The 24,311-nt window shown below is 44.4% G+C and overlaps 4 non-coding genes and 2 pseudogenes across 4 annotated transcripts; all 6 read right to left on the bottom strand.

Moving 5' to 3' along the window:
* Positions 1-5,944: 5,944 nt before the first annotated feature.
* LOC141205329 (U2 spliceosomal RNA) lies at positions 5,945-6,135 on the bottom strand. The gene has a single exon (XR_012276097.1). It is a non-coding gene; the product is annotated as a U2 spliceosomal RNA (small nuclear RNA).
* A 1,120-nt stretch (positions 6,136-7,255) lies between these two features.
* LOC141205416 (U2 spliceosomal RNA) lies at positions 7,256-7,446 on the bottom strand. Its single transcript, XR_012276182.1, has one exon. It is a non-coding gene; the product is annotated as a U2 spliceosomal RNA (small nuclear RNA).
* Positions 7,447-8,569: 1,123 nt separating this feature from the next.
* LOC141205459 (U2 spliceosomal RNA) lies at positions 8,570-8,753 on the bottom strand. The gene has a single exon (XR_012276224.1). It is a non-coding gene; the product is annotated as a U2 spliceosomal RNA (small nuclear RNA).
* A 789-nt stretch (positions 8,754-9,542) lies between these two features.
* Positions 9,543-9,634, bottom strand: LOC141205009 (U2 spliceosomal RNA; annotated as a pseudogene).
* Positions 9,635-22,513: 12,879 nt separating this feature from the next.
* On the bottom strand, positions 22,514-22,695 carry LOC141205473 (U2 spliceosomal RNA). Its single transcript, XR_012276234.1, has one exon. It is a non-coding gene; the product is annotated as a U2 spliceosomal RNA (small nuclear RNA).
* Positions 22,696-23,484: 789 nt separating this feature from the next.
* Positions 23,485-23,576, bottom strand: LOC141205008 (U2 spliceosomal RNA; annotated as a pseudogene).
* Positions 23,577-24,311: the final 735 nt, after the last annotated feature.

Here is a 24,311-nt window from a genome sequence, read left to right as displayed (position 1 = left end):
CTCTAGATACTGACTACTAGAGCATTGTGTACCTCCCTCCTCTGGACAGATGTCTTCCTCATCCATTGACTCCTCCTCATCCTCCTCACAAAGTGTCCCCTGCCTAGGCCTTTGTGAGGAACCACATTGCGCAGACTGTAGAGAAGCAGATGGCATTTGTGACTCCTCATCCTCCACCTCTTCCAAAACCTCGTCCCTTAGTGCTTGCAGTGTTTTTTCAAGCAGGCAGATAAGGGGGATAGTCATGCTGACTAGTGCATCATCTGCACTCGCCATCCGCGTGGAATAATCGAAGGCACGCAAAACGTGGCAAATGTCCTTCATAGAGGCCCACTCAGTGGTGGTGAAGTGTGAACGGCGCGCACTGCGACTTGTTTGCGCCTGCTGCAGCTGGTACTCCATTACTGCTGCCTGCTGCTCACACAACCTCTCCAACATATGTAACGTTGAATTCCACCTGGTGGGTAGGTCACATATGATGCGATGTTCCGGAAGACATAATCGGCGCTGCAGAGCTGCAATGCGTGATCTTGCATTGCTGGAACGCCGCAAGTGAGCGCACTCTATGCGGACCTTGTGAAGCAGTGCATCAAGATCCGGATAGTCCCTCAAAAAACTCTGCACGACCAAGTTGAGCACATGTGCCAGACATGGGATGTGAGTGAGGTTGCCTAGGCCCAGAGCTGCCACCAGATTTCGGCCATTGTCACACACTACCATGCCTGGCTGGAGATTCGCTGGCACAAACCACACGTCACTCTGCTGCTTGATGGCATTCCAGAGCTCCTGCGCTGTGTGGCTTCGATTCCCCAAAGAAATTAATTTTAATACGGCCTGTTGACGTTTGGCCACGGCTGTGCTCATATCGGTCATCATAACAGGTAACCGTTCACGGGTCGATGTGGAGGTAGACCGTGACGGCTCCTGCAGCGCTGATTCAGAGGAACTGGAGTATGAGGAGGAGTCAATGTGTACAGACTGGATTCCTGCAATCCTTGGAGTTGGCAGAACACGTACAGCGCCACTCTCAAGATCTGTACCCGGCTCCACAACATTTACCCAATGGGCAGTGAGGGAAAGGTATCGTCCCTGTCCATGCTTACTGGTCCACGCATCAGTGGTCAGGTGGACCTTGCTACTGACGGCGTTTTGTAGCGCATGTTTAATTTTTCCCTCCACATGATGTTGCAGGGCAGGGACGGCTTGCCTGCTGAAATAAAAGCGGCTGGGCACGTTGTATTGTGGGACTGCCAATGCCATAAAGTTACGGAATGTGTCAGTCTCCACCAGCCTGAATGATAGCATTTCAAGGGCCAGTAGTTTAGCAATGCCAGCATTCAGAGCCTGTGCTCGGGGGTGGTTTGCCGAGTATGGGCGCCTTTTCTCCCATGCCTGTGCTAACGATGGCTGTAGACTGGCCTGGGAGTGTGAGGATGACTGGGAAAGTGGTGCTGTGGGTGGAATTACACTGTGTCTCTGTACAACAGTGCCAGAGATTCTTCCATGGCGATCCTGTGAGGAAGCCGAACCAGCTGTGTGTGAGCTGGAGGAAGAGGCTACAACACGAGCTGAAGAGGTGGTAGGTGGCGCTGTAGGTTGGCCTAGGTCTTCAGTGTGTTTGTGTAACTCCACCACGTGCTTGGTCCGCACATGTTTCCACATATTTGTGGTATTGAGGTTGCTGACACTTTTCCCTCTTTTCACCTTCTGATTACACAGCTTGCATTTGACAAAGCAAATGTCATCTGCAACTGTGTCAAAAAAGGACCAGGCACTGCAAGTCTTGGGAGCGCCCGCTTTGGATTTTGGAAGAGCCATGCTCCTAATGGGTGCCGAAGTGGAGGCTACAGGCAACCAAGTCTGCCCCCTCCCTCTCCCTCCTTTTTGGGCCGTTCGGGGAATCTCTTCCTCAGAGCTGCTCCCACCACCTTCCTGTCCCTCACGCCATGATGGGTCAAGGACCTCATCATCTACACCACCCTCTTCAAACAACTGCTTCTCCTGGGTAGTCTCGACAGCACAGTACGCACCAGAAAGTGGCACCTGAGTCTCATCATCAGATGCGTACTGAGGTGTGCTGCTGACCATAGGCACTGGCCCACCCGCCTCTTCAGATTCAGAGAGACAAAACGGTTGCGCATCACTGCATACTACCTCTTCTTCAAATTCTCGAATTCTGCTTGGCTGGCCCCCTCTTTCCAAGCCAAGAGATTCAGAGAACAGAAGTAGAGATGGCTCCTGTCCAGGGCTCTCTGACTGCCTGGGCAATTTGGCAGGTGGTGAAGAGACAGATGGGTGCTCTTCAGTGCTCAGGACCTGAGAGGATCTGGAACTAATTGAAGTCGATGCGTTAGCTGCCATCCATCCGACAACGGCTTCAATTTGGTCCTCGCGCAGCAGTGGGGTACGGCTAGCTCCTACAAAGCTGCGCATAAAGGACTGTTCCCTGGTAAAACTGGGGGATGCTGAGTCACTGGTGCCCGCAGCAGGCACAGAATCCCCACGTCCTCTCCCTGCAGGCACAGAATCCTCACGTCCTCTCCCTGCAGAAACTCCACGCCCACGCCCACGACCACGACCACATGCCTTACTCCCTGCCTTCTTCATCTTGGTAGACTGATAAAGATAGGCAGAAAAGTACTAAGGGCTTAGTGTGCTTATTCCTGAACAGCTGCTAACAGGTATAAGAAACACTAATTTTATAAAGTGTGGACTAGACTTTAATATGAGCTAATGTGGCCTACACAACTGTAAAGTGGAGTGTTTGGTGAACTTTATTTAGGTTTTTTTTGTCACAAAAAGACACTGGATGTGCCTAAAGATGTAATAACGATAGTATCACAAACTTTTTGTAGCTATTACAATGTAGGAAGGTAACCTACAATGCAATAGATGAGGCTGCAAAAAATAGGCTAATACTAATCTGGCTGGGGCTGCAGGGCCCAATGCTGCAGAAAGGCTCCTCTATCTACTCCTATATAGTGTGTTTGGAATCAATTTAGCTGAATATGGATGGAACCACCACACTAATAGGAGATATCAGGAAAAATTATGAATTGGCAATAAAGGACAATGTATGAGGCAGTGACACACACTGAGTGCACTACAACCAGACGGGGTTGAAGCACACACTACAGGGTGAGCTGCACTCACACACCAGACCTTGCAGACAGCGGTGAACAGTACAGATGCAGAGCACTGTGCACTAGTGCTGCAAGACGGAAAAAAAATTCTCTATCTACTCCTATATAGTGTGTTTGGAACCAATTTAGCTGAATACAGATGGAACCACCACACTAATAGGAGATATGAAAAAACCAGAGGACACACGAGTATAATAGCAAAAAACAAAAAATATATTTATTAATAATACAAAAACATAGTAGTAGAAAGTATTACAGAGAAAAAGTAATAGGGCAAAAGGGATCTAAAAAAGCAGTGCCAGACCCCGTGACCCATGGCAGTAAGACTGCAAGGCAGTCCCAGGTAAAAAAGGCATCATTAAGTGTACATATATAAAGACCCTCCAAATGACAGTACATAGTAACCACGCATAATTATAATGGTTAACCCTTAATAGGGCACATGTCTAAGGAGGGCCATATAGTCCAAGAACACTCCCGGTGGTCATACATACAAATCATGCTTAATAGCAGTAATTGACCCTTATAAGAAACAAATCAAAGAGGGGTCATATAATGAGCACAAAGCTCAAAGAGTAGTAACTCTATATAGAGATAGTATGGATGACAGAGATCGAAGTCCTGACTACTATATACCCAGGAAGTGCCTAAAAGCACAGGGAATGCCAAAGAAGTAAAGAAAATAACTCACCCAGATGATAGACACCGGGCAACGGAGAGCCTGCAGACTGCCAGAGGGATCAAAGGGAGTACCAACAGATAGAGACGCGCCTCGACGCGCGTTTCGCTCTTCTTTTTCAAGAGGCGCTATTAAGTGCACCTAACAGGACCTGGATATATACGCCCACCACCAGTCACGTGATAAATCACGTGACTGGTAGGGACGCAATTCATTGGTGTAAAGCGGCGCGTGTGCCCAAAACCGCGCCCCCCGCCGCACGCGTCACGGCCACCAACACCAGAGCGCGCGCCCGGGGGCGTGCCTAGGAAACGCCCCCAGGGTCGCGCCCGGGAACACAGGCAGCCAGACACAAGCGCAGGCAAGACAAGGGTTAGAGAACCCGCGTTCCACCAATGAATAAGTAAGAATAACAGATAAAGAAGTGCATAGGGCACTAAGAGCATAGAGAGACATCAATAAAGTAGAAAATTCTCTGTCCCTTAACAATAGGTATAACAGATGACTGGGGCATCAAAATACAGAAGACCCAAAATAATCACATATGTAATTAAGAACATTCCCAAATAGGGTCTGGATCACAGGGTGTATACATAAATATAATTCGACATAAAGCCACATTCCCCCACAGAGAATGATTGAAGACTGATAATCATCAGAAAGTTCTTGGGAGATGCTCCAAAGTGTCAACTGTAGATCATCTTGAATACTGAGTAGAACAGAGTCCATAAGGTGCACATAATAAGGAGTTCATAGCCATAAATCTAAAAGTATAAAAAGGGAAAAGTGAGAGAAAAATATAATAAAACAGAAGTTAAAAACTGAGGCACAGACAACGGATCGGAGAGACTCAACACTGAGGGGGAGCACCAACAACCGAAAGGGCCCAATCACAGGAATGATGAAAAATTCAAATTTTCATTAAGGCCGCGCGGTACCAGGGTATCCAGGATGCCAATCCATCTGGCCTCTTTTTGTGCAAGGCACAATTTATAGTCACCCCCCCGAGAGCCCAGATGCACCACGTCAATTCCACGCACCATGAGACTGCGCGGATCGCAGTCATGGGCTAATTTAAAATGCCGTGGCAAGGTTCTGAGCTCCCGGGGGTCCGACACAGATCTAGCCGCGCCAATATCCCGAACATGCTCCCGTACCGTAATTTCTCTATCTACTCCTATATAGTGTGTTTGGAACCAATTTAGCTGAATACAGATGGAACCACCACACTAATAGGAGATATCAGGAAAAATTATGAATTGGCAAAAAAGGACAATGTATGAGGCAGTGACACACACTGAGTGCACTACAACCAGACTTGGCTGAAGCACACACTACAGGGTGAGCTGCACTCACACACACAGACCTTGCAGATAGCGGTGAACAGCACAGGGAACTGTGCACTAGCACTGCAAGGCACAGTGATTTAGAAAGTAGCTTGGGTAAAGCAGTATAGAGCAAATAGGTAGCTAAAACTGTCCCTCAGAACAACAGCGTCCTATCCCTAACTGAATTCACAGCAGAGTGAGCTCAAAATGGCGGCGGTGGCTTTTATAGTGCATCATGACATCATTTCAGCAGCCAATCACAGCCATGCCATTAGTTAAGATGCCTACATGCCTAACAGGATGTGCCCACACTTCTTAGGATCCTCATTGGCTGAATAAAATGAAAATGTCTCATTGCATTATGGGAACTTCCGATTCCGGTATACGATATTGCAATAGTATCGGAATTAAGTATCGGAATTCCGATACCGCGAATATCGGCCGATACCCGATATTTCAGTATCGGAATGCTCAACACTACTCACCACCTGTAGTTATTTAGGTGAAAGCTCCAAAATGCTTGCCTAATATGTCTGTTTATCCAAAAGGAAGTATAGAGGGAGAGCTAGATAGATAGCATTGCATTACATTACATTACATGGCAATGCAATGCACAGTTGCTGAAGTTGAACCAAAATGAGCTTGTCATCTGGCTTCTGCAACTTTTAACATGAAAAATCCAATGAGGAGAAGAAAAGCAAAGCCAAAGAGTCCATCCCAAAATCCGACAAACAAGCAAAATGAACAAAAAGCATTGAATTCAATTCTTTCTGATTTTAGAAACTGCATTAAAGAAGGGGTGCACCGGTCCTGGAGATACTGCAATACCAGGTCAATGCGTGGAGTGGACAGAGCAAGCTCTTTTTCCATCTCCCTGTTCTAAAAATCCATTTAATATATGGTCCCCAGATAGGGGACGTATCAGATATTAAACTGATAAGAACAGATACTACACTTGATCTTAGCCAAAAGGCCGAGAAGAGATAACCAGAATTGGTTTCCGACTACGGTGCCACCCAAGGATTCTGAAAAGTCCATTTGTGGAGATGGCCACCTGGACTCCCGTTAAGAAGACATGCTGTCAACCTCTAGATCCCTCACATGCCTGCACTTTTCGGCTTGCTGCTGCTGCAATCCACGCGTTTTAGATCTGCATAACTCCACCTCTTTTAGCACAGTACCCTCAACCCCCGGCTGTTCCCACCCGCCTCAACACCGTTGGAAGGGAGGAGAACCAATTAAGGCGGGGGGGGGGTGGAACGAGCAGCTGTCTACCCTTAGCAGGAGGGTTGCTGATTAATTACCTCTCCTGCTGCTGCTGCTGCTGGCTGTCCAGCAGCAGACTGAAGGTGGCTGCTGCTGTGCGCAGGTATATAAAGGCTCAGAGCCTATTATGACACGCGCAGCCAGCGTTCCATTGCCACATTCCGTCTACTGCAGGCGGGATACCTGGATGGCTGAATGTCACTGAGAAGCTCACAGAGACCGCCATAAGCAACAGTTTAAAAGAATGCCACAGACTAATCAACCAAACTTTTTGGGTTGGTTTCTCTTTTATAGTCTGCAGGCATTAAATGAAAGAAGTCAGTGTTCCAGCAGAGGGAGACAACGTTTCAGAAAAGGCATTGTAGCAAACCAAAAAAGAAATTTTAAGCGCAGCAGAGTAACCAGCTCACATACCTGTTAGCTCAGGTGAGTTTAAAAGGCTGCTGTTGATAACAAGGGCATTTGCTAAATAGATGGTGTGTGTGCAACAATATACTGAAAGGTCAATTATATTGTGCAGCTTATCTCACCACCTGTAGTTATTTAGGTGAAAGCTCCAAAATGCTTGCCTAATTTGTCTGTTTATCCAAAAGGAAGTATAGAGGGAGAGCTAGATAGATAGCATTGCATTACATTACATTACATGGCAATGCAATGCACAGTTGCTGAAGTTGAACCAAAATGAGCTTGTCATCTGGCTTCTGCAACTTTTAACATGAAAAATCCAATGAGGAGAAGAAAAGCAAAGCCAAAGAGTCCATCCCAAAATCCGACAAACAAGCAAAATGAACAAAAAGCATTGAATTCAATTCTTTCTGATTTTAGAAACTGCATTAAAGAAGGGGTGCACCGGTCCTGGAGATACTGCAATACCAGGTCAATGCGTGGAGTGGACAGAGCAAGCTCTTTTTCCATCTCCCTGTTCTAAAAATCCATTTAATATATGGTCCCCAGATAGGGGACGTATCAGATATTAAACTGATAAGAACAGATACTACACTTGATCTTATCCAAAAGGCCGAGAAGCGATAACCAGAATTGGTTTCCGACTACGGTGCCACCCAAGGATTCTGAAAAGTCCATTTGTGGAGATGGCCACCTGGACTCCCGTTAAGAAGACATGCTGTCAACCTCTAGATCCCTCACATGCCTGCACTTTTCGGCTTGCTGCTGCTGCAATCCACGCGTTTTAGATCTGCATAACTCCACCTCTTTTAGCACAGTACCCTCAACCCCCGGCTGTTCCCACCCGCCTCAACACCGTTGGAAGGGAGGAGAACCAATTAAGGCGGGGGGGGGGGGGTGGAACGAGCAGCTGTCTACCCTTAGCAGGAGGGTTGCTGATTAATTACCTCTCCTGCTGCTGCTGCTGCTGGCTGTCCAGCAGCAGACTGAAGGTGGCTGCTGCTGTGCGCAGGTATATAAAGGCTCAGAGCCTATTATGACACGCGCAGCCAGCGTTCCATTGCCACATTCCGTCTACTGCAGGCGGGATACCTGGATGGCTGAATGTCACTGAGAAGCTCACAGAGACCGCCATAAGCAACAGTTTAAAAGAATGCCACAGACTAATCAACCAAACTTTTTGGGTTGGTTTCTCTTTTATAGTCTGCAGGCATTAAATGAAAGAAGTCAGTGTTCCAGCAGAGGGAGACAACGTTTCAGAAAAGGCATTGTAGCAAACCAAAAAAGAAATTTTAAGCGCAGCAGAGTAACCAGCTCACATACCTGTTAGCTCAGGTGAGTTTAAAAGGCTGCTGTTGATAACAAGGGCATTTGCTAAATAGATGGTGTGTGTGCAACAATATACTGAAAGGTCAATTATATTGTGCAGCTTATCTCACCACCTGTAGTTATTTAGGTGAAAGCTCCAAAATGCTTGCCTAATATGTCTGTTTATCCAAAAGGAAGTATAGAGGGAGAGCTAGATAGATAGCATTGCATTACATTACATTACATGGCAATGCAATGCACAGTTGCTGAAGTTGAACCAAAATGAGCTTGTCATCTGGCTTCTGCAACTTTTAACATGAAAAATCCAATGAGGAGAAGAAAAGCAAAGCCAAAGAGTCCATCCCAAAATCCGACAAACAAGCAAAATGAACAAAAAGCATTGAATTCAATTCTTTCTGATTTTAGAAACTGCATTAAAGAAGGGGTGCACCGGTCCTGGAGATACTGCAATACCAGGTCAATGCGTGGAGTGGACAGAGCAAGCTCTTTTTCCATCTCCCTGTTCTAAAAATCCATTTAATATATGGTCCCCAGATAGGGGACGTATCAGATATTAAACTGATAAGAACAGATTTTTTTTTTTTATCGAAAGCCCGAATTCGTGTACAAAACCCGAGTGCGCTTAAAAAAGTGACAAGTGCCACAAAAAAAGTGCACTAGGATGCTGGTCTTCTTGAAACCCTCTCCAAAAGGAGAAGGGTCCCCCAAACCATTCCCCGTCCCTCCGAGCCAAAAGGCCACAGCGAGGAACAGGGACAAAAAGCCACCTCCAGCCGAAGCCAGAGGCGACCCAATCTTACCCCCAGCACCTGCCCGAGTTCTCACCGGAGCAAGGCACTGGGAGCCAAAGACTGTGCTCCCCTCCCGGAAGAGGGGAGCCAACAACGCTCTCCTCCCGAAAGAGGAGAGCCAGGGGGGTTCAGGGGGGAGCGGAACCTGATGGCCACACACTCCCCCCCTAGACCTGCCAAGAGAGGAACCCGTAAGGGAACCGCATCCCGACAAAATCCTAGTAGGACGTGACACACGTGAATAAGTGGACACACAGTGACAAAGAAATTAAATAAATAGTGAAGGTTTCACAGTATAATACTGCCCGGACCTTCGACCGGGAATTGAAAAATTCCCCATCCTAAGGCCAGAAGGCCCGGAATAAGGGTGTGTGCGAAGAAAGAAAATTTGAAGTGCTTGTGCAAATGTGCCATAAACTCAAGTGGGGTTCCCAATCCCAGTGAGTTAAGGCACCCCAGGGTCACCACTCCTGGGGCACTTCACACTTCGGGCTTTCGATCTTCCCCGGCCCAATGGCGTCGATCCTGGGGGGCCATGCTTTCCACCAGATGACTATATTAGCCACCTGGCGTACTAACAAGCGCCTAAACCCCAGTGTGCATAATGTATCAATCTACTAGGGCGGCCAACATCCAAAACCGCCTTTTCGAAAGATACTACACTTGATCTTAGCCAAAAGGCCGAGAAGCGATAACCAGAATTGGTTTCCGACTACGGTGCCACCCAAGGATTCTGAAAAGTCCATTTGTGGAGATGGCCACCTGGACTCCCGTTAAGAAGACATGCTGTCAACCTCTAGATCCCTCACATGCCTGCACTTTTCGGCTTGCTGCTACTGCAATCCACGCGTTTTAGATCTGCATAACTCCACCTCTTTTAGCACATTACCCTCAACCCCCGGCTGTTCCCACCCGCCTCAACACCGTTGGAAGGGAGGAGAACCAATTAAGGCGGGGGGGGGGGGTGGAACGAGCAGCTGTCTACCCTTAGCAGGAGGGTTGCTGATTAATTACCTCTCCTGCTGCTGCTGCTGCTGGCTGTCCAGCAGCAGACTGAAGGTGGCTGCTGCTGTGCGCAGGTATATAAAGGCTCAGAGCCTATTATGACACGCGCAGCCAGCGTTCCATTGCCACATTCCGTCTACTGCAGGCGGGATACCTGGATGGCTGAATGTCACTGAGAAGCTCACAGAGACCGCCATAAGCAACAGTTTAAAAGAATGCCACAGACTAATCAACCAAACTTTTTGGGTTGGTTTCTCTTTTATAGTCTGCAGGCATTAAATGAAAGAAGTCAGTGTTCCAGCAGAGGGAGACAACGTTTCAGAAAAGGCATTGCAGCAAACCAAAAAAGAAATTTTAAGCGCAGCAGAGTAACCAGCTCACATACCTGTTAGCTCAGGTGAGTTTAAAAGGCTGCTGTTGATAACAAGGGCATTTGCTAAATAGATGGTGTGTGTGCAACAATATACTGAAAGGTCAATTATATTGTGCAGCTTATCTCACCACCTGTAGTTATTTAGGTGAAAGCTCCAAAATGCTTGCCTAATATGTCTGTTTATCCAAAAGGAAGTATAGAGGGAGAGCTAGATAGATAGCATTGCATTACATTACATTACATGGCAATGCAATCAAAGAAAACAAGCGATCAAAGAGACCCAAAAGTAAATTGGTAAGTATAAAAATTAACTTTTATTAAATATTTCATAAGATAAAAGATATCAGACAAAAAGTGGTGCAAAGCACATACAATGTAAAAAATCCATCATACTGGAGGACTAGCTAGGTTCATAGTGTAAAAGTATAGCACTGTGGCCCATAAAGTTATCATCACAATCTCAAATGGTCACAGGTAGAGTCTCAAGAGAAGCTATATTGTGAGTATAATGTATTACCTAATGAATTTACCTCCAGCTTCAACCACCAAGACAAAGAGATGGAGAAAGAATGTATAAAATATATATATATATATACCTGGACTCAGAATAGGGACCATATGAAACTTGACATGTGAACCACGCGTCCACCCCAACGCGCGTTTCGGCGCTGCCTTCTTCAGGGGGCATGTATCCCCTCCGGCGGTGTGTCATTTTAAATGATAGCCAGCCAATCCGGGATAAGACAAGGACCTAAGATGACGCGTGCAGCGTCACGACCGCCGGGCCTATCCCCGACGCCGGCGTCATGCAAAAGGAGGTGCAGAGATCACGTGGGCCCACATGATCCCGCAGGTCCTGCATGGAGACGCCGACATCACAGAGACGCCCGGACAGCTCGCAGCGCGCACGCGCACAGGTCCGGTCTGCTACATAAGGGGACAAGATGTTTAACTGGACTAGTATATCAACATAGGCAATCATGGCTCTGTCTAAGGCTCAAAGTGTGTATATCATACAACACAATAATTCTTGGGTAACACTGCCATAGTAATATTGTGCGATTCGAAGTGATCAATGCAATCAAGGATGCAGATATAACAATAAGGCAAGCATATACAGTTAACATGGTACATAGAAGATACATAAAAGTGAATCAGGCTCGTAATTAGTCACCATTGACCTCTCAAATATATATAACATTAAAAATATATACCATGACAACTGTATTACTAAATCAAAGAAATAATAATAATAAAAAATGATCATCTCCGAATCACACAACAAGCATGCGATCCCAATAAGGAATGCAAACTGTATGGTCGCATGATTAACACACGGGAACTGCACAAACAGAACCATGGTGACAGATTGACGTCCTGAAAAGCGAATGATAACATCCCACAATTAGTGCATAATATGCACAAAATGTAATACTAATAAATCACAATGAATGATGATATTGTAGCCAACAACTCGGTCCTGCATCCAATAATATGTCATATCCAAGGGAGTGTTTCTTATTGATGAATGAAAGCGGCCACCACCCGAAGGGATAAAAGACGGACCAGATGGAATTATACTGTGAAAAATAAAATCAAGAATTAAAAAATTAAAAACAATACTATCGTATGTTGCAGGTGGAGAAAGATCAAAGAAACGGGACAAAACTAAGATTTTCATTTAATCCATTGGGGCATACCGTCCCCAACCTCCAAATCCATTTGGACTCAAGTTGAGCTAAGCGCTGGCCAAGTTTACCCCCCCGAATACCATATTTAAGTAAGTCAATACCCCTAACCTTTAACAGTGAGCTATCACAATCATGACAGAGTTTGAAGTGACGTGGTATTGTCCTGAGGGTGGAGGTGTCCATGCAGTCGATGGCTGCCGAGATGCCCAATACATGTTCCCTCACTCTGACCTTCAGTTGGCGTGTAGTTAGGCCAACATAGATTAGTCCACAAGGACAAGTCGCATAATAAATAACATAGCGTGAGGTACATGTAATACGGCTCCTGATGTCAAAAATCCTAGTACCAGCCGAATTTGTAAAATTGGTACTTTTTACCATATTAGGGCAGGCTACACATCGACCGCAAGGAAAACTTCCACACTCAGGACCGGAGGCATCAAAGACTGTTGTAGTTCTCAATTCAGTCTGATAATGACTGTGAACTAATCTGTCACGCAAATTTTGGGACCGACGTATAGTGATAGAGGGACGATTTGGAAGGATTTTAGACAGTATGGGATCTACCAATAAAATTGGCCAAGCCTTAGTCAAACAGTCTCTCATACGTCCAAATTGGCTGTGATAGTTAGTTATGAACCTTACTCTGTCATCAACTTTTGGGCATTTCTGCTTATATAGTAGCTCATGTCGGTTGGAATATTTAGCACGATGATAAGCTTTTTTTATCATACGCCTACTGTAACCTCTCTCATAAAACCTTTCCTTCAGATCCTCAGACTTCTCAACAAAATCTCTATCATTGGAGCAGAGTCTACGTAGGCGCAGAAATTGGCCTGTCGGTACGGATTGAATCATATAGGGAGGATGAGAGGATTTGGCGTGAAGTAACATATTTGTAGAAGTTTCCTTCCTATAGATACTAGTCTGCAGAGTATTATCACGATCCCTAGTCAGGGTCACATCCAGAAAATTTACTGTATCCCTATCCCACGTAAATGTAATCCGAATATTCATCGCATTTTTGTTGAGGGAATCTATAAATAGAAGTAGATCCTCTACTGGTCCCTGCCAGATCAGCAGAATGTCATCAATGTACCGCGTCCAAAATGGGACACAGTCCATTGACGACTGCCGATCCGGCAGGGTGAGGTCCCTCTCCCACAGCCCCAGGAAGAGGTTAGCATAGGCTGGCGCAAAAGCTGCACCCATAGCAGTACCCTGGAGCTGTAGGTAGAAGGACCCTTTGAACGTAAAAAAGCTGTGGGTAAGGGCAAACTCTAAGAGTTCCATCACCAACTTAATCATATCACTAGAAAGGTTTGACATATGGAGAAGGAAAGCACAGGCCCTAAGGCCATCTGGATGTTTAATGCTTGTATAGAGAGACTCCACATCCCCCGTCACTAGGATCATTTCTGAGTTCAAGCTCAACCCATCAATTCTTCTCAATAAGTCCCCAGTGTCCAATAGGAATGAAGGTAAGCTCTCTACCAATGGCTGCAGTTTACTATCTATCCAACGGCTAACCTTCTCCAAATAATTACCTGCCCCTGAGATGATGGGGCGGCCAGGAGGTACAGACAAGTTTTTGTGCACTTTCGGCAACATATAGAATGTGGACACCATCGGTTCAGTAACAAGTAATGCCGAAGCCAGCTCCTTGGTGATGACGCCATTGTCTGCGGCCCGATTAATAATCTGAGATAGTTGTAAAGAAAAGGAAGCCAGAGGATTGAATGTTAACCGTTTATAGCAAGTTTTATTATTTAGCTGACCAAAGGCCTCCTTCTCATACATCTCCTTGGGCCACAGTACAATGTTGCCACCCTTGTCAGCCGGCTTCAGCAATACATCGGGGAGATTTTGTAAAAATCGTAGACGTACACGCTCATTTCTGGTAAGATTGTCATTTTGTATATGACATGGAATACGTTCAAACTCCCTTGTTACGACTTGAACAAATAAATCAATATTAGCACAAGTGGACAGTGGGGGAAATTTTTTTGATTTAGTCCTAATTGACGGAGGAATCTTACCTCCTTCTTCACTATTGTGTTCACTGGCAAGTTCCTCCAAAGTTCGTAGTGCTAGTTTCTCTTCTTCTGTTGGAAATAAATTGAATAATTTATCATTAAAATAAAATTTTTTGAGCAACAGAGACCTAGCGAATAGGTGGAGGTCTTTAATGCCAGTGAACACATCAAAATTACTTTTTGGTGAAAAGGACAAACCCTTATATAGTAATTTCAAATCAATATCAGTCAATTCATAACTACTTAGGTTAATTACCTTATTCTGCCCACCGTCCACTTGTCTATACTGTCTACGTCTATAGGGGTGAAAGTTGGTATTGCGTGTCCTTTTCAGGCTGAGTCCCGATCTTGTGGTAATTGATGAGGACGACATGCCTGAAGATTCACTGAGAGATGACAGTGATGTAATGGAAGTGGAACGTTGTGCAGATGAAGATGGCATAGTAGTCTTCCTCCAATTATATACCATATTGGAGGCAAAATCGCGTTGATCTCTTGACATTTTCGAAGTCTGAATGTCATGAATTTTCTTGACACATATATCAAGATTTTTTTCTACTTTTGCATTAAATTCCAAAAGTTTATCGGATGGGCAGGTAGTTTTGAGCTTGTTTTGTGCTTCATCAATACATACGTCAAGAGCCAAAATAGTTTTAGTATTATTTTCGATCAATAACTGCATGAGTCCTAAAGAGCAGGTGTTACATAGATTCTCCCAATTAGAGATGAAGTCCTTATCATCTACTATAAAAGTGGGGATCACCCGTACTCTTAGCCCTCTCGGAATTAATTTGCCGGTGATGTACCTCTGAAGAAAAGCCCTATTCCACCACAACTTAGTCCGCTTTATAAGTAAGTCCTGTATGGACTGGACTTGATTGTCTCAATCTTGATCATTCTCCACCTGCTGCCCAGCACCACCCATGCCAAACACCTGATCCATTTGGCAGAGCCAGGACTGTTCCTTGGCTCTAAAATCCATCACTGTTGAAAACAAGATAACCGTGCAAAACACGGAAAGAGTAAATATACATACAGTTTCCAACCGGTGCATAATCACAGAAGTATAGGAGTAGAACAATTGACACCTATGGAAAATGATAAGGGAAAATCGCCCAACATGGAGATCAAATCAAAGAAAACAAGCGATCAAAGAGACCCAAAAGTAAATTGGTAAGTATAAAAATTAACTTTTATTAAATATTTCATAAGATAAAAGATATCAGACAAAAAGTGGTGCAAAGCACATACAATGTAAAAAATCCATCATACTGGAGGACTAGCTAGGTTCATAGTGTAAAAGTATAGCACTGTGGCCCATAAAGTTATCATCACAATCTCAAATGGTCACAGGTAGAGTCTCAAGAGAAGCTATATTGTACAGTAGGCGTATGATAAAAAAAGCTTATCATCGGGCTAAATATTCCAACCGACATGAGCTACTATATAAGCAGAAATGCCCAAAAGTTGATGACAGAGTAAGGTTCATAACTAACTATCACAGCCAATTTGGACGTATGAGAGACTGTTTGACTAAGGCTTGGCCAATTTTATTGGTAGATCCCATACTGTCTAAAATCCTTCCAAATCGTCCCTCTATCACTATACGTCGGTCCCAAAATTTGCGTGACAGATTAGTTCACAGTCATTATCAGACTGAATTGAGAACTACAACAATCTTTGATGCCTCCGGTCCTGAGTGTGGAAGTTTTCCTTGCGGTCGATGTGTAGCCTGCCCTAATATGGTAAAAAGTACCAATTTTACAAATTCGGCTGGTACTAGGATTTTTGACATCAGGAGCCGTATTACATGTACCTCACGCTATGTTATTTATTATGCGACTTGTCCTTGTGGACTAATCTATGTTGGCCTAACTACACGCCAACTGAAGGTCAGAGTGAGGGAACATGTATTGGGCATCTCGGCAGCCATCGACTGCATGGACACCTCCACCCTCAGGACAATACCACGTCACTTCAAACTCTGTCATGATTGTGATAGCTCACTGTTAAAGGTTAGGGGTATTGACTTACTTAAATATGGTATTCGGGGGGGTAAACTTGGCCAGCGCTTAGCTCAACTTGAGTCCAAATGGATTTGGAGGTTGGGGACGGTATGCCCCAATGGATTAAATGAAAATCTTAGTTTTGTCCCGTTTCTTTGATCTTTCTCCACCTGCAACATACGATAGTATTGTTTTTAATTTTTTAATTCTTGATTTTATTTTTCACAGTATAATTCCATCTGGTCCGTCTTTTATCCCTTCGGGTGGTGGCCGCTTTCATTCATCAATAAGAAACACTCCCTTGGATATGACATATTATTGGATGCAGGACCGAGTTGTTGGCTACAATATCATCATTCATTGTGATTTATTAGTATTACATTTTGTGCATATTATGCACTAATTGTGGGATGTTATCATTCGCTTTTCAGGACGTCAATCTGTCACCATGGTTCTGTTTGTGCAGTTCCCGTGTGTTAATCATGCGACCATACAGTTTGCATTCCTTATTGGGATCGCATGCTTGTTGTGTGATTCGGAGATGATCATTTTTTATTATTATTATTTCTTTGATTTAGTAATACAGTTGTCATGGTATATATTTTTAATGTTATATATATTTGAGAGGTCAATGGTGACTAATTACGAGCCTGATTCACTTTTATGTATCTTCTATGTACCATGTTAACTGTATATGCTTGCCTTATTGTTATATCTGCATCCTTGATTGCATTGATCACTTCGAATCGCACAATATTACTATGGCAGTGTTACCCAAGAATTATTGTGTTGTATGATATACACACTTTGAGCCTTAGACAGAGCCATGATTGCCTATGTTGATATACTAGTCCAGTTAAACATCTTGTCCCCTTATGTAGCAGACCGGACCTGTGCGCGTGCGCGCTGCGAGCTGTCCGGGCGTCTCTGTGATGTCGGCGTCTCCATGCAGGACCTGCGGGATCATGTGGGCCCACGTGATCTCTGCACCTCCTTTTGCATGACGCCGGCGTCGGGGATAGGCCCGGCGGTCGTGACGCTGCACGCGTCATCTTAGGTCCTTGTCTTATCCCGGATTGGCTGGCTATCATTTAAAATGACACACCGCCGGAGGGGATACATGCCCCCTGAAGAAGGCAGCGCCGAAACGCGCGTTGGGGTGGACGCGTGGTTCACATGTCAAGTTTCATATGGTCCCTATTCTGAGTCCAGGTATATATATATATATATTTTATACATTCTTTCTCCATCTCTTTGTCTTGGTGGTTGAAGCTGGAGGTAAATTCATTAGGTAATACATTATACTCACAATATAGCTTCTCTTGAGACTCTACCTGTGACCATTTGAGATTGTGATGATAACTTTATGGGCCACAGTGCTATACTTTTACACTATGAACCTAGCTAGTCCTCCAGTATGATGGATTTTTTACATTGTATGTGCTTTGCACCACTTTTTGTCTGATATCTTTTATCTTATGAAATATTTAATAAAAGTTAATTTTTATACTTACCAATTTACTTTTGGGTCTCTTTGATCGCTTGTTTTCTTTGATTTGATCTCCATGTTGGGCGATTTTCCCTTATCATTTTCCATAGGTGTCAATTGTTCTACTCCTATACTTCTGTGATTATGCACCGGTTGGAAACTGTATGTATATTTACTCTTTCCGTGTTTTGCACGGTTATCTTATTTTCAACAGTGATGGATTTTAGAGCCAAGGAACAGTCCTGGCTCTGCCAAATGGATCAGGTGTTTGGCATGGGTGGTGCTGGGCAGCAGGTGGAGAATGATCAAGATTGGGACAATCAAGTCCAGTCCATACAGGACTTACTTATAAAGCGGACTAAGTTGTGGTGGAATAGGGCTTTTCTTCAGAGGTACATCACCGGCAAATTAATTCCGAGAGGGCTAAGAGTACGGGTGATCCCCACTTTTATAGTAGATGATAAGGACTTCATCTCTAATTGGGAGAATCTATGTAACACCTGCTCTTTAGGACTCATGCAGTTATTGATCGAAAATAATACTAAAACTATTTTGGCTCTTGACGTATGTATTGATGAAGCACAAAACAAGCTCAAAACTACCTGCCCATCCGATAAACTTTTGGAATTTAATGCAAAAATAGAAAAAAATCTTGATATATGTGTCAAGAAAATTCATGACATTCAGACTTCGAAAATGTCAAGAGATCAACGCGATTTTGCCTCCAATATGGTATATAATTGGAGGAAGACTACTATGCCATCTTCATCTGCACAACGTTCCACTTCCATTACATCACTGTCATCTCTCAGTGAATCTTCAGGCATGTCGTCCTCATCAATTACCACAAGATCGGGACTCAGCCTGAAAAGGACACGCAATACCAACTTTCACCCCTATAGACGTAGACAGTATAGACAAGTGGACGGTGGGCAGAATAAGGTAATTAACCTAAGTAGTTATGAATTGACTGATATTGATTTGAAATTACTATATAAGGGTTTGTCCTTTTCACCAAAAAGTAATTTTGATGTGTTCACTGGCATTAAAGACCTCCACCTATTCGCTAGGTCTCTGTTGCTCAAAAAATTTTATTTTAATGATAAATTATTCAATTTATTTCCAACAGAAGAAGAGCAACTAGCACTACGAACTTTGGAGGAACTTGCCAGTGAACACAATAGTGAAGAAGGAGGTAAGATTCCTCCGTCAATTAGGACTAAATCAAAAAAATTTCCCCCACTGTCCACTTGTGCTAATATTGATTTATTTGTTCAAGTCGTAACAAGGGAGTTTGAACGTATTCCATGTCATATACAAAATGACAATCTTACCAGAAATGAGCGTGTACGTCTACGATTTTTACAAAATCTCCCCGATGTATTGCTGAAGCCGGCTGACAAGGGTGGCAACATTGTACTGTGGCCCAAGGAGATGTATGAGAAGGAGGCCTTTGGTCAGCTAAATAATAAAACTTGCTATAAACGGTTAACATTCAATCCTCTGGCTTCCTTTTCTTTACAACTATCTCAGATTATTAATCGGGCCGCAGACAATGGCGTCATCACCAAGGAGCTGGCTTCGGCATTACTTGTTACTGAACCGATGGTGTCCACATTCTATATGTTGCCGAAAGTGCACAAAAACTTGTCTGTACCTCCTGGCCGCCCCATCATCTCAGGGGCAGGTAATTATTTGGAGAAGGTTAGCCGTTGGATAGATAGTAAACTGCAGCCATTGGTAGAGAGCTTACCTTCATTCCTATTGGACACTGGGGACTTATTGAGAAGAATTGATGGGTTGAGCTTGAACTCAGAAATGATCCTAGTGACGGGGGATGTGGAGTCTCTCTATACAAGCATTAAACATCCAGATGGCCTTAGGGCCTGTGCTTTCTTTCTCCATATGTCAAACCTTTCTAGTGATATGATTAAGTTGGTGATGGAACTCTTAGAGTTTGCCCTTACCCACAGCTTTTTTACGTTCAAAGGGTCCTTCTACCTACAGCTCCAGGGTACTGCTATGGGTGCAGCTTTTGCGCCAGCCTATGCTAACCTCTTCCTGGGGCTGTGGGAGAGGGACCTCACCCTGCCGGATCGGCAGTCGTCAATGGACTGTGTCCCATTTTGGACGCGGTACATTGATGACATTCTGCTGATCTGGCAGGGACCAGTAGAGGATCTACTTCTATTTATAGATTCCCTCAACAAAAATGCGATGAATATTCGGATTACATTTACGTGGGATAGGGATACAGTAAATTTTCTGGATGTGACCCTGACTAGGGATCGTGATAATACTCTGCAGACTAGTATCTATAGGAAGGAAACTTCTACAAATATGTTACTTCACGCCAAATCCTCTCATCCTCCCTATATGATTCAATCCGTACCGACAGGCCAATTTCTGCGCCTACGTAGACTCTGCTCCAATGATAGAGATTTTGTTGAGAAGTCTGAGGATCTGAAGGAAAGGTTTTATGAGAGAGGTTACAGTAGGCGTATGATAAAAAAAGCTTATCATCGTGCTAAATATTCCAACCGACATGAGCTACTATATAAGCAGAAATGCCCAAAAGTTGATGACAGAGTAAGGTTCATAACTAACTATCACAGCCAATTTGGACGTATGAGAGACTGTTTGACTAAGGCTTGGCCAATTTTATTGGTAGATCCCATACTGTCTAAAATCCTTCCAAATCGTCCCTCTATCACTATACGTCGGTCCCAAAATTTGCGTGACAGATTAGTTCACAGTCATTATCAGACTGAATTGAGAACTACAACAATCTTTGATGCCTCCGGTCCTGAGTGTGGAAGTTTTCCTTGCGGTCGATGTGTAGCCTGCCCTAATATGGTAAAAAGTACCAATTTTACAAATTCGGCTGGTACTAGGATTTTTGACATCAGGAGCCGTATTACATGTACCTCACGCTATGTTATTTATTATGCGACTTGTCCTTGTGGACTAATCTATGTTGGCCTAACTACAAGCCAACTGAAGGTCAGAGTGAGGGAACATGTATTGGGCATCTCGGCAGCCATCGACTGCATGGACACCTCCACCCTCAGGACAATACCACGTCACTTCAAACTCTGTCATGATTGTGATAGCTCACTGTTAAAGGTTAGGGGTATTGACTTACTTAAATATGGTATTCGGGGGGGTAAACTTGGCCAGCGCTTAGCTCAACTTGAGTCCAAATGGATTTGGAGGTTGGGGACGGTATGCCCCAATGGATTAAATGAAAATCTTAGTTTTGTCCCGTTTCTTTGATTTTTCTCCACCTGCAACATACGATAGTATTGTTTTTAATTTTTTAATTCTTGATTTTATTTTTCACAGTATAATTCCATCTGGTCCGTCTTTTATCCCTTCGGGTGGTGGCCGCTTTCATTCATCAATAAGAAACACTCCCTTGGATATGACATATTATTGGATGCAGGACCGAGTTGTTGGCTACAATATCATCATTCATTGTGATTTATTAGTATTACATTTTGTGCATATTATGCACTAATTGTGGGATGTTATCATTCGCTTTTCAGGACGTCAATCTGTCACCATGGTTCTGTTTGTGCAGTTCCCGTGTGTTAATCATGCGACCATACAGTTTGCATTCCTTATTGGGATCGCATGCTTGTTGTGTGATTCGGAGATGATCATTTTTTATTATTATTATTTCTTTGATTTAGTAATACAGTTGTCATGGTATATATTTTTAATGTTATATATATTTGAGAGGTCAATGGTGACTAATTACGAGCCTGATTCACTTTTATGTATCTTCTATGTACCATGTTAACTGTATATGCTTGCCTTATTGTTATATCTGCATCCTTGATTGCATTGATCACTTCGAATCGCACAATATTACTATGGCAGTGTTACCCAAGAATTATTGTGTTGTATGATATACACACTTTGAGCCTTAGACAGAGCCATGATTGCCTATGTTGATATACTAGTCCAGTTAAACATCTTGTCCCCTTATGTAGCAGACCGGACCTGTGCGCGTGCGCGCTGCGAGCTGTCCGGGCGTCTCTGTGATGTCGGCGTCTCCATGCAGGACCTGCGGGATCATGTGGGCCCACGTGATCTCTGCACCTCCTTTTGCATGACGCCGGCGTCGGGGATAGGCCCGGCGGTCGTGACGCTGCACGCGTCATCATAGGTCCTTGTCTTATCCCGGATTGGCTGGCTATCATTTAAAATGACACACCGCCGGAGGGGATACATGCCCCCTGAAGAAGGAAGCGCCGAAACGCGCGTTGGGGTGGACGCGTGGTTCACATGTCAAGTTTCATATGGTCCCTATTCTGAGTCCAGGTATATATATATATATATTTTATACATTCTTTCTCCATCTCTTTGTCTTGGTGGTTGAAGCTGGAGGTAAATTCATTAGGTAATACATTATACTCACAATATAGCTTCTCTTGAGACTCTACCTGTGACCATTTGAGATTGTGATGATAACTTTATGGGCCACAGTGCTATACTTTTACACTATGAACCTAGCTAGTCCTCCAGTATGATGGATTTTTTACATTGTATGTGCTTTGCACCACTTTTTGTCTGATATCTTTTATCTTATGAAATATTTAATAAAAGTTAATTTTTATACTTACCAATTTACTTTTGGGTCTCTTTGATCGCTTGTTTTCTTTGATTTGATCTCCATGTTGGGCGATTTTCCCTTATCATTTTCCATAGGTGTCAATTGTTCTACTCCTATACTTCTGTGATTATGCACCGGTTGGAAACTGTATGTATATGGCAATGCAATGCACAGTTGCTGAAGTTGAACCAAAATGAGCTTGTCATCTGGCTTCTGCAACTTTTAACATGAAAAATCCAATGAGGAGAAGAAAAGCAAAGCCAAAGAGTCCATCCCAAAATCCGACAAACAAGCAAAATGAACAAAAAGCATTGAATTCAATTCTTTCTGATTTTAGAAACTGCATTAAAGAAGGGGTGCACCGGTCCTGGAGATACTGCAATACCAGGTCAATGCGTGGAGTGGACAGAGCAAGCTCTTTTTCCATCTCCCTGTTCTAAAAATCCATTTAATATATGGTCCCCAGATAGGGGACGTATCAGATATTAAACTGATAAGAACAGATTTTTTTTTTTTCGAAAGCCCGAATTCGTGTACAAAACCCGAGTGCGCTTAAAAAAGTGACAAGTGCCACAAAAAAAGTGCACGAGGATGCTGGTCTTCTTGAAACCCTCTGCAAAAGGAGAAGGGTCCCCCAAACCATTCCCCGTCCCTCCGAGCCAAAAGGCCACAGCGAGGAACAGGGACAAAAAGCCACCTCCAGCCGAAGCCAGAGTCGACCCAATCTTACCCCCAGCACCTGCCCGAGTTCTCACCCGAGCAAGGCACTGGGAGCCAAAGACTGTGCTCCCCTCCCGGAAGAGGGGAGCCAACAACGCTCTCCTCCCAAAAGAGGAGAGCCAGGGGGGTTCAGGGGGGAGCGGAACCTGATGGCCACACACTCCCCCCCTAGACCTGCCAAGAGAGGAACCCGTAAGGGAACCGCATCCCGACAAAATCCTAGTTGGACGTGACACACGTGAATAAGTGGACACACAGTGACAAAGAAATTAAATAAATAGTGAAGGTTTCACAGTATAATACTGCCCGGACCTTCGACCGGGAATTGAAAAATTCCCCATCCTAAGGCCAGAAGGCCCGGAATAAGGGTGTGTGCGAAGAAAGAAAATTTGAAGTGCTTGTGCAAATGTGCCATAAACTCAAGTGGGGTTCCCAATCCCAGTGAGTTAAGGCACCCCAGGGTCACCACTCCTGGGGCACTTCACACTTCGGGCTTTCGATCTTCCCCGGCCCAATGGCGTCGATCCTGGGGGGCCATGCTTTCCACCAGATGACTATATTAGCCACCTGGCGTACTAACAAGCGCCTAAACCCCAGTGTGCATAATGTATCAATCTACTAGGGCGGCCAACATCCAAAACCGCCTTTTCGAAAGATACTACACTTGATCTTAGCCAAAAGGCCGAGAAGCGATAACCAGAATTGGTTTCCGACTACGGTGCCACCCAAGGATTCTGAAAAGTCCATTTGTGGAGATGGCCACCTGGACTCCCGTTAAGAAGACATGCTGTCAACCTCTAGATCCCTCACATGCCTGCACTTTTCGGCTTGCTGCTGCTGCAATCCACGCGTTTTAGATCTGCATAACTCCACCTCTTTTAGCACAGTACCCTCAACCCCCGGCTGTTCCCACCCGCCTCAACACCGTTGGAAGGGAGGAGAACCAATTAAGGCGGGGGGGGTGGAACGAGCAGCTGTCTACCCTTAGCAGGAGGGTTGCTGATTAATTACCTCTCCTGCTGCTGCTGCTGCTGGCTGTCCAGCAGCAGACTGAAGGTGGCTGCTGCTGTGCGCAGGTATATAAAGGCTCAGAGCCTATTATGACACGCGCAGCCAGCGTTCCATTGCCACATTCCGTCTACTGCAGGCGGGATACCTGGATGGCTGAATGTCACTGAGAAGCACACAGAGACCGCCATAAGCAACAGTTTAAAAGAATGCCACAGACTAATCAACCAAACTTTTTGGGTTGGTTTCTCTTTTATAGTCTGCAGGCATTAAATGAAAGAAGTCAGTGTTCCAGCAGAGGGAGACAACGTTTCAGAAAAGGCATTGTAGCAAACCAAAAAAGAAATTTTATGCGCAGCAGAGTAACCAGCTCACATACCTGTTAGCTCAGGTGAGTTTAAAAGGCTGCTGTTGATAACAA

This window comes from Phyllobates terribilis, unplaced genomic scaffold, assembly GCF_046119375.1.
Source record: "Phyllobates terribilis strain yellow unplaced genomic scaffold, ASM4611937v1 Scaffold_138__1_contigs__length_4804227, whole genome shotgun sequence".
In the NCBI taxonomy this organism is placed as follows: domain Eukaryota; kingdom Metazoa; phylum Chordata; class Amphibia; order Anura; family Dendrobatidae; genus Phyllobates; species Phyllobates terribilis.
The sequence above is the reverse complement of the archived record's forward strand: the minus strand, read 5'-3'. Positions and strand labels throughout refer to the sequence as shown.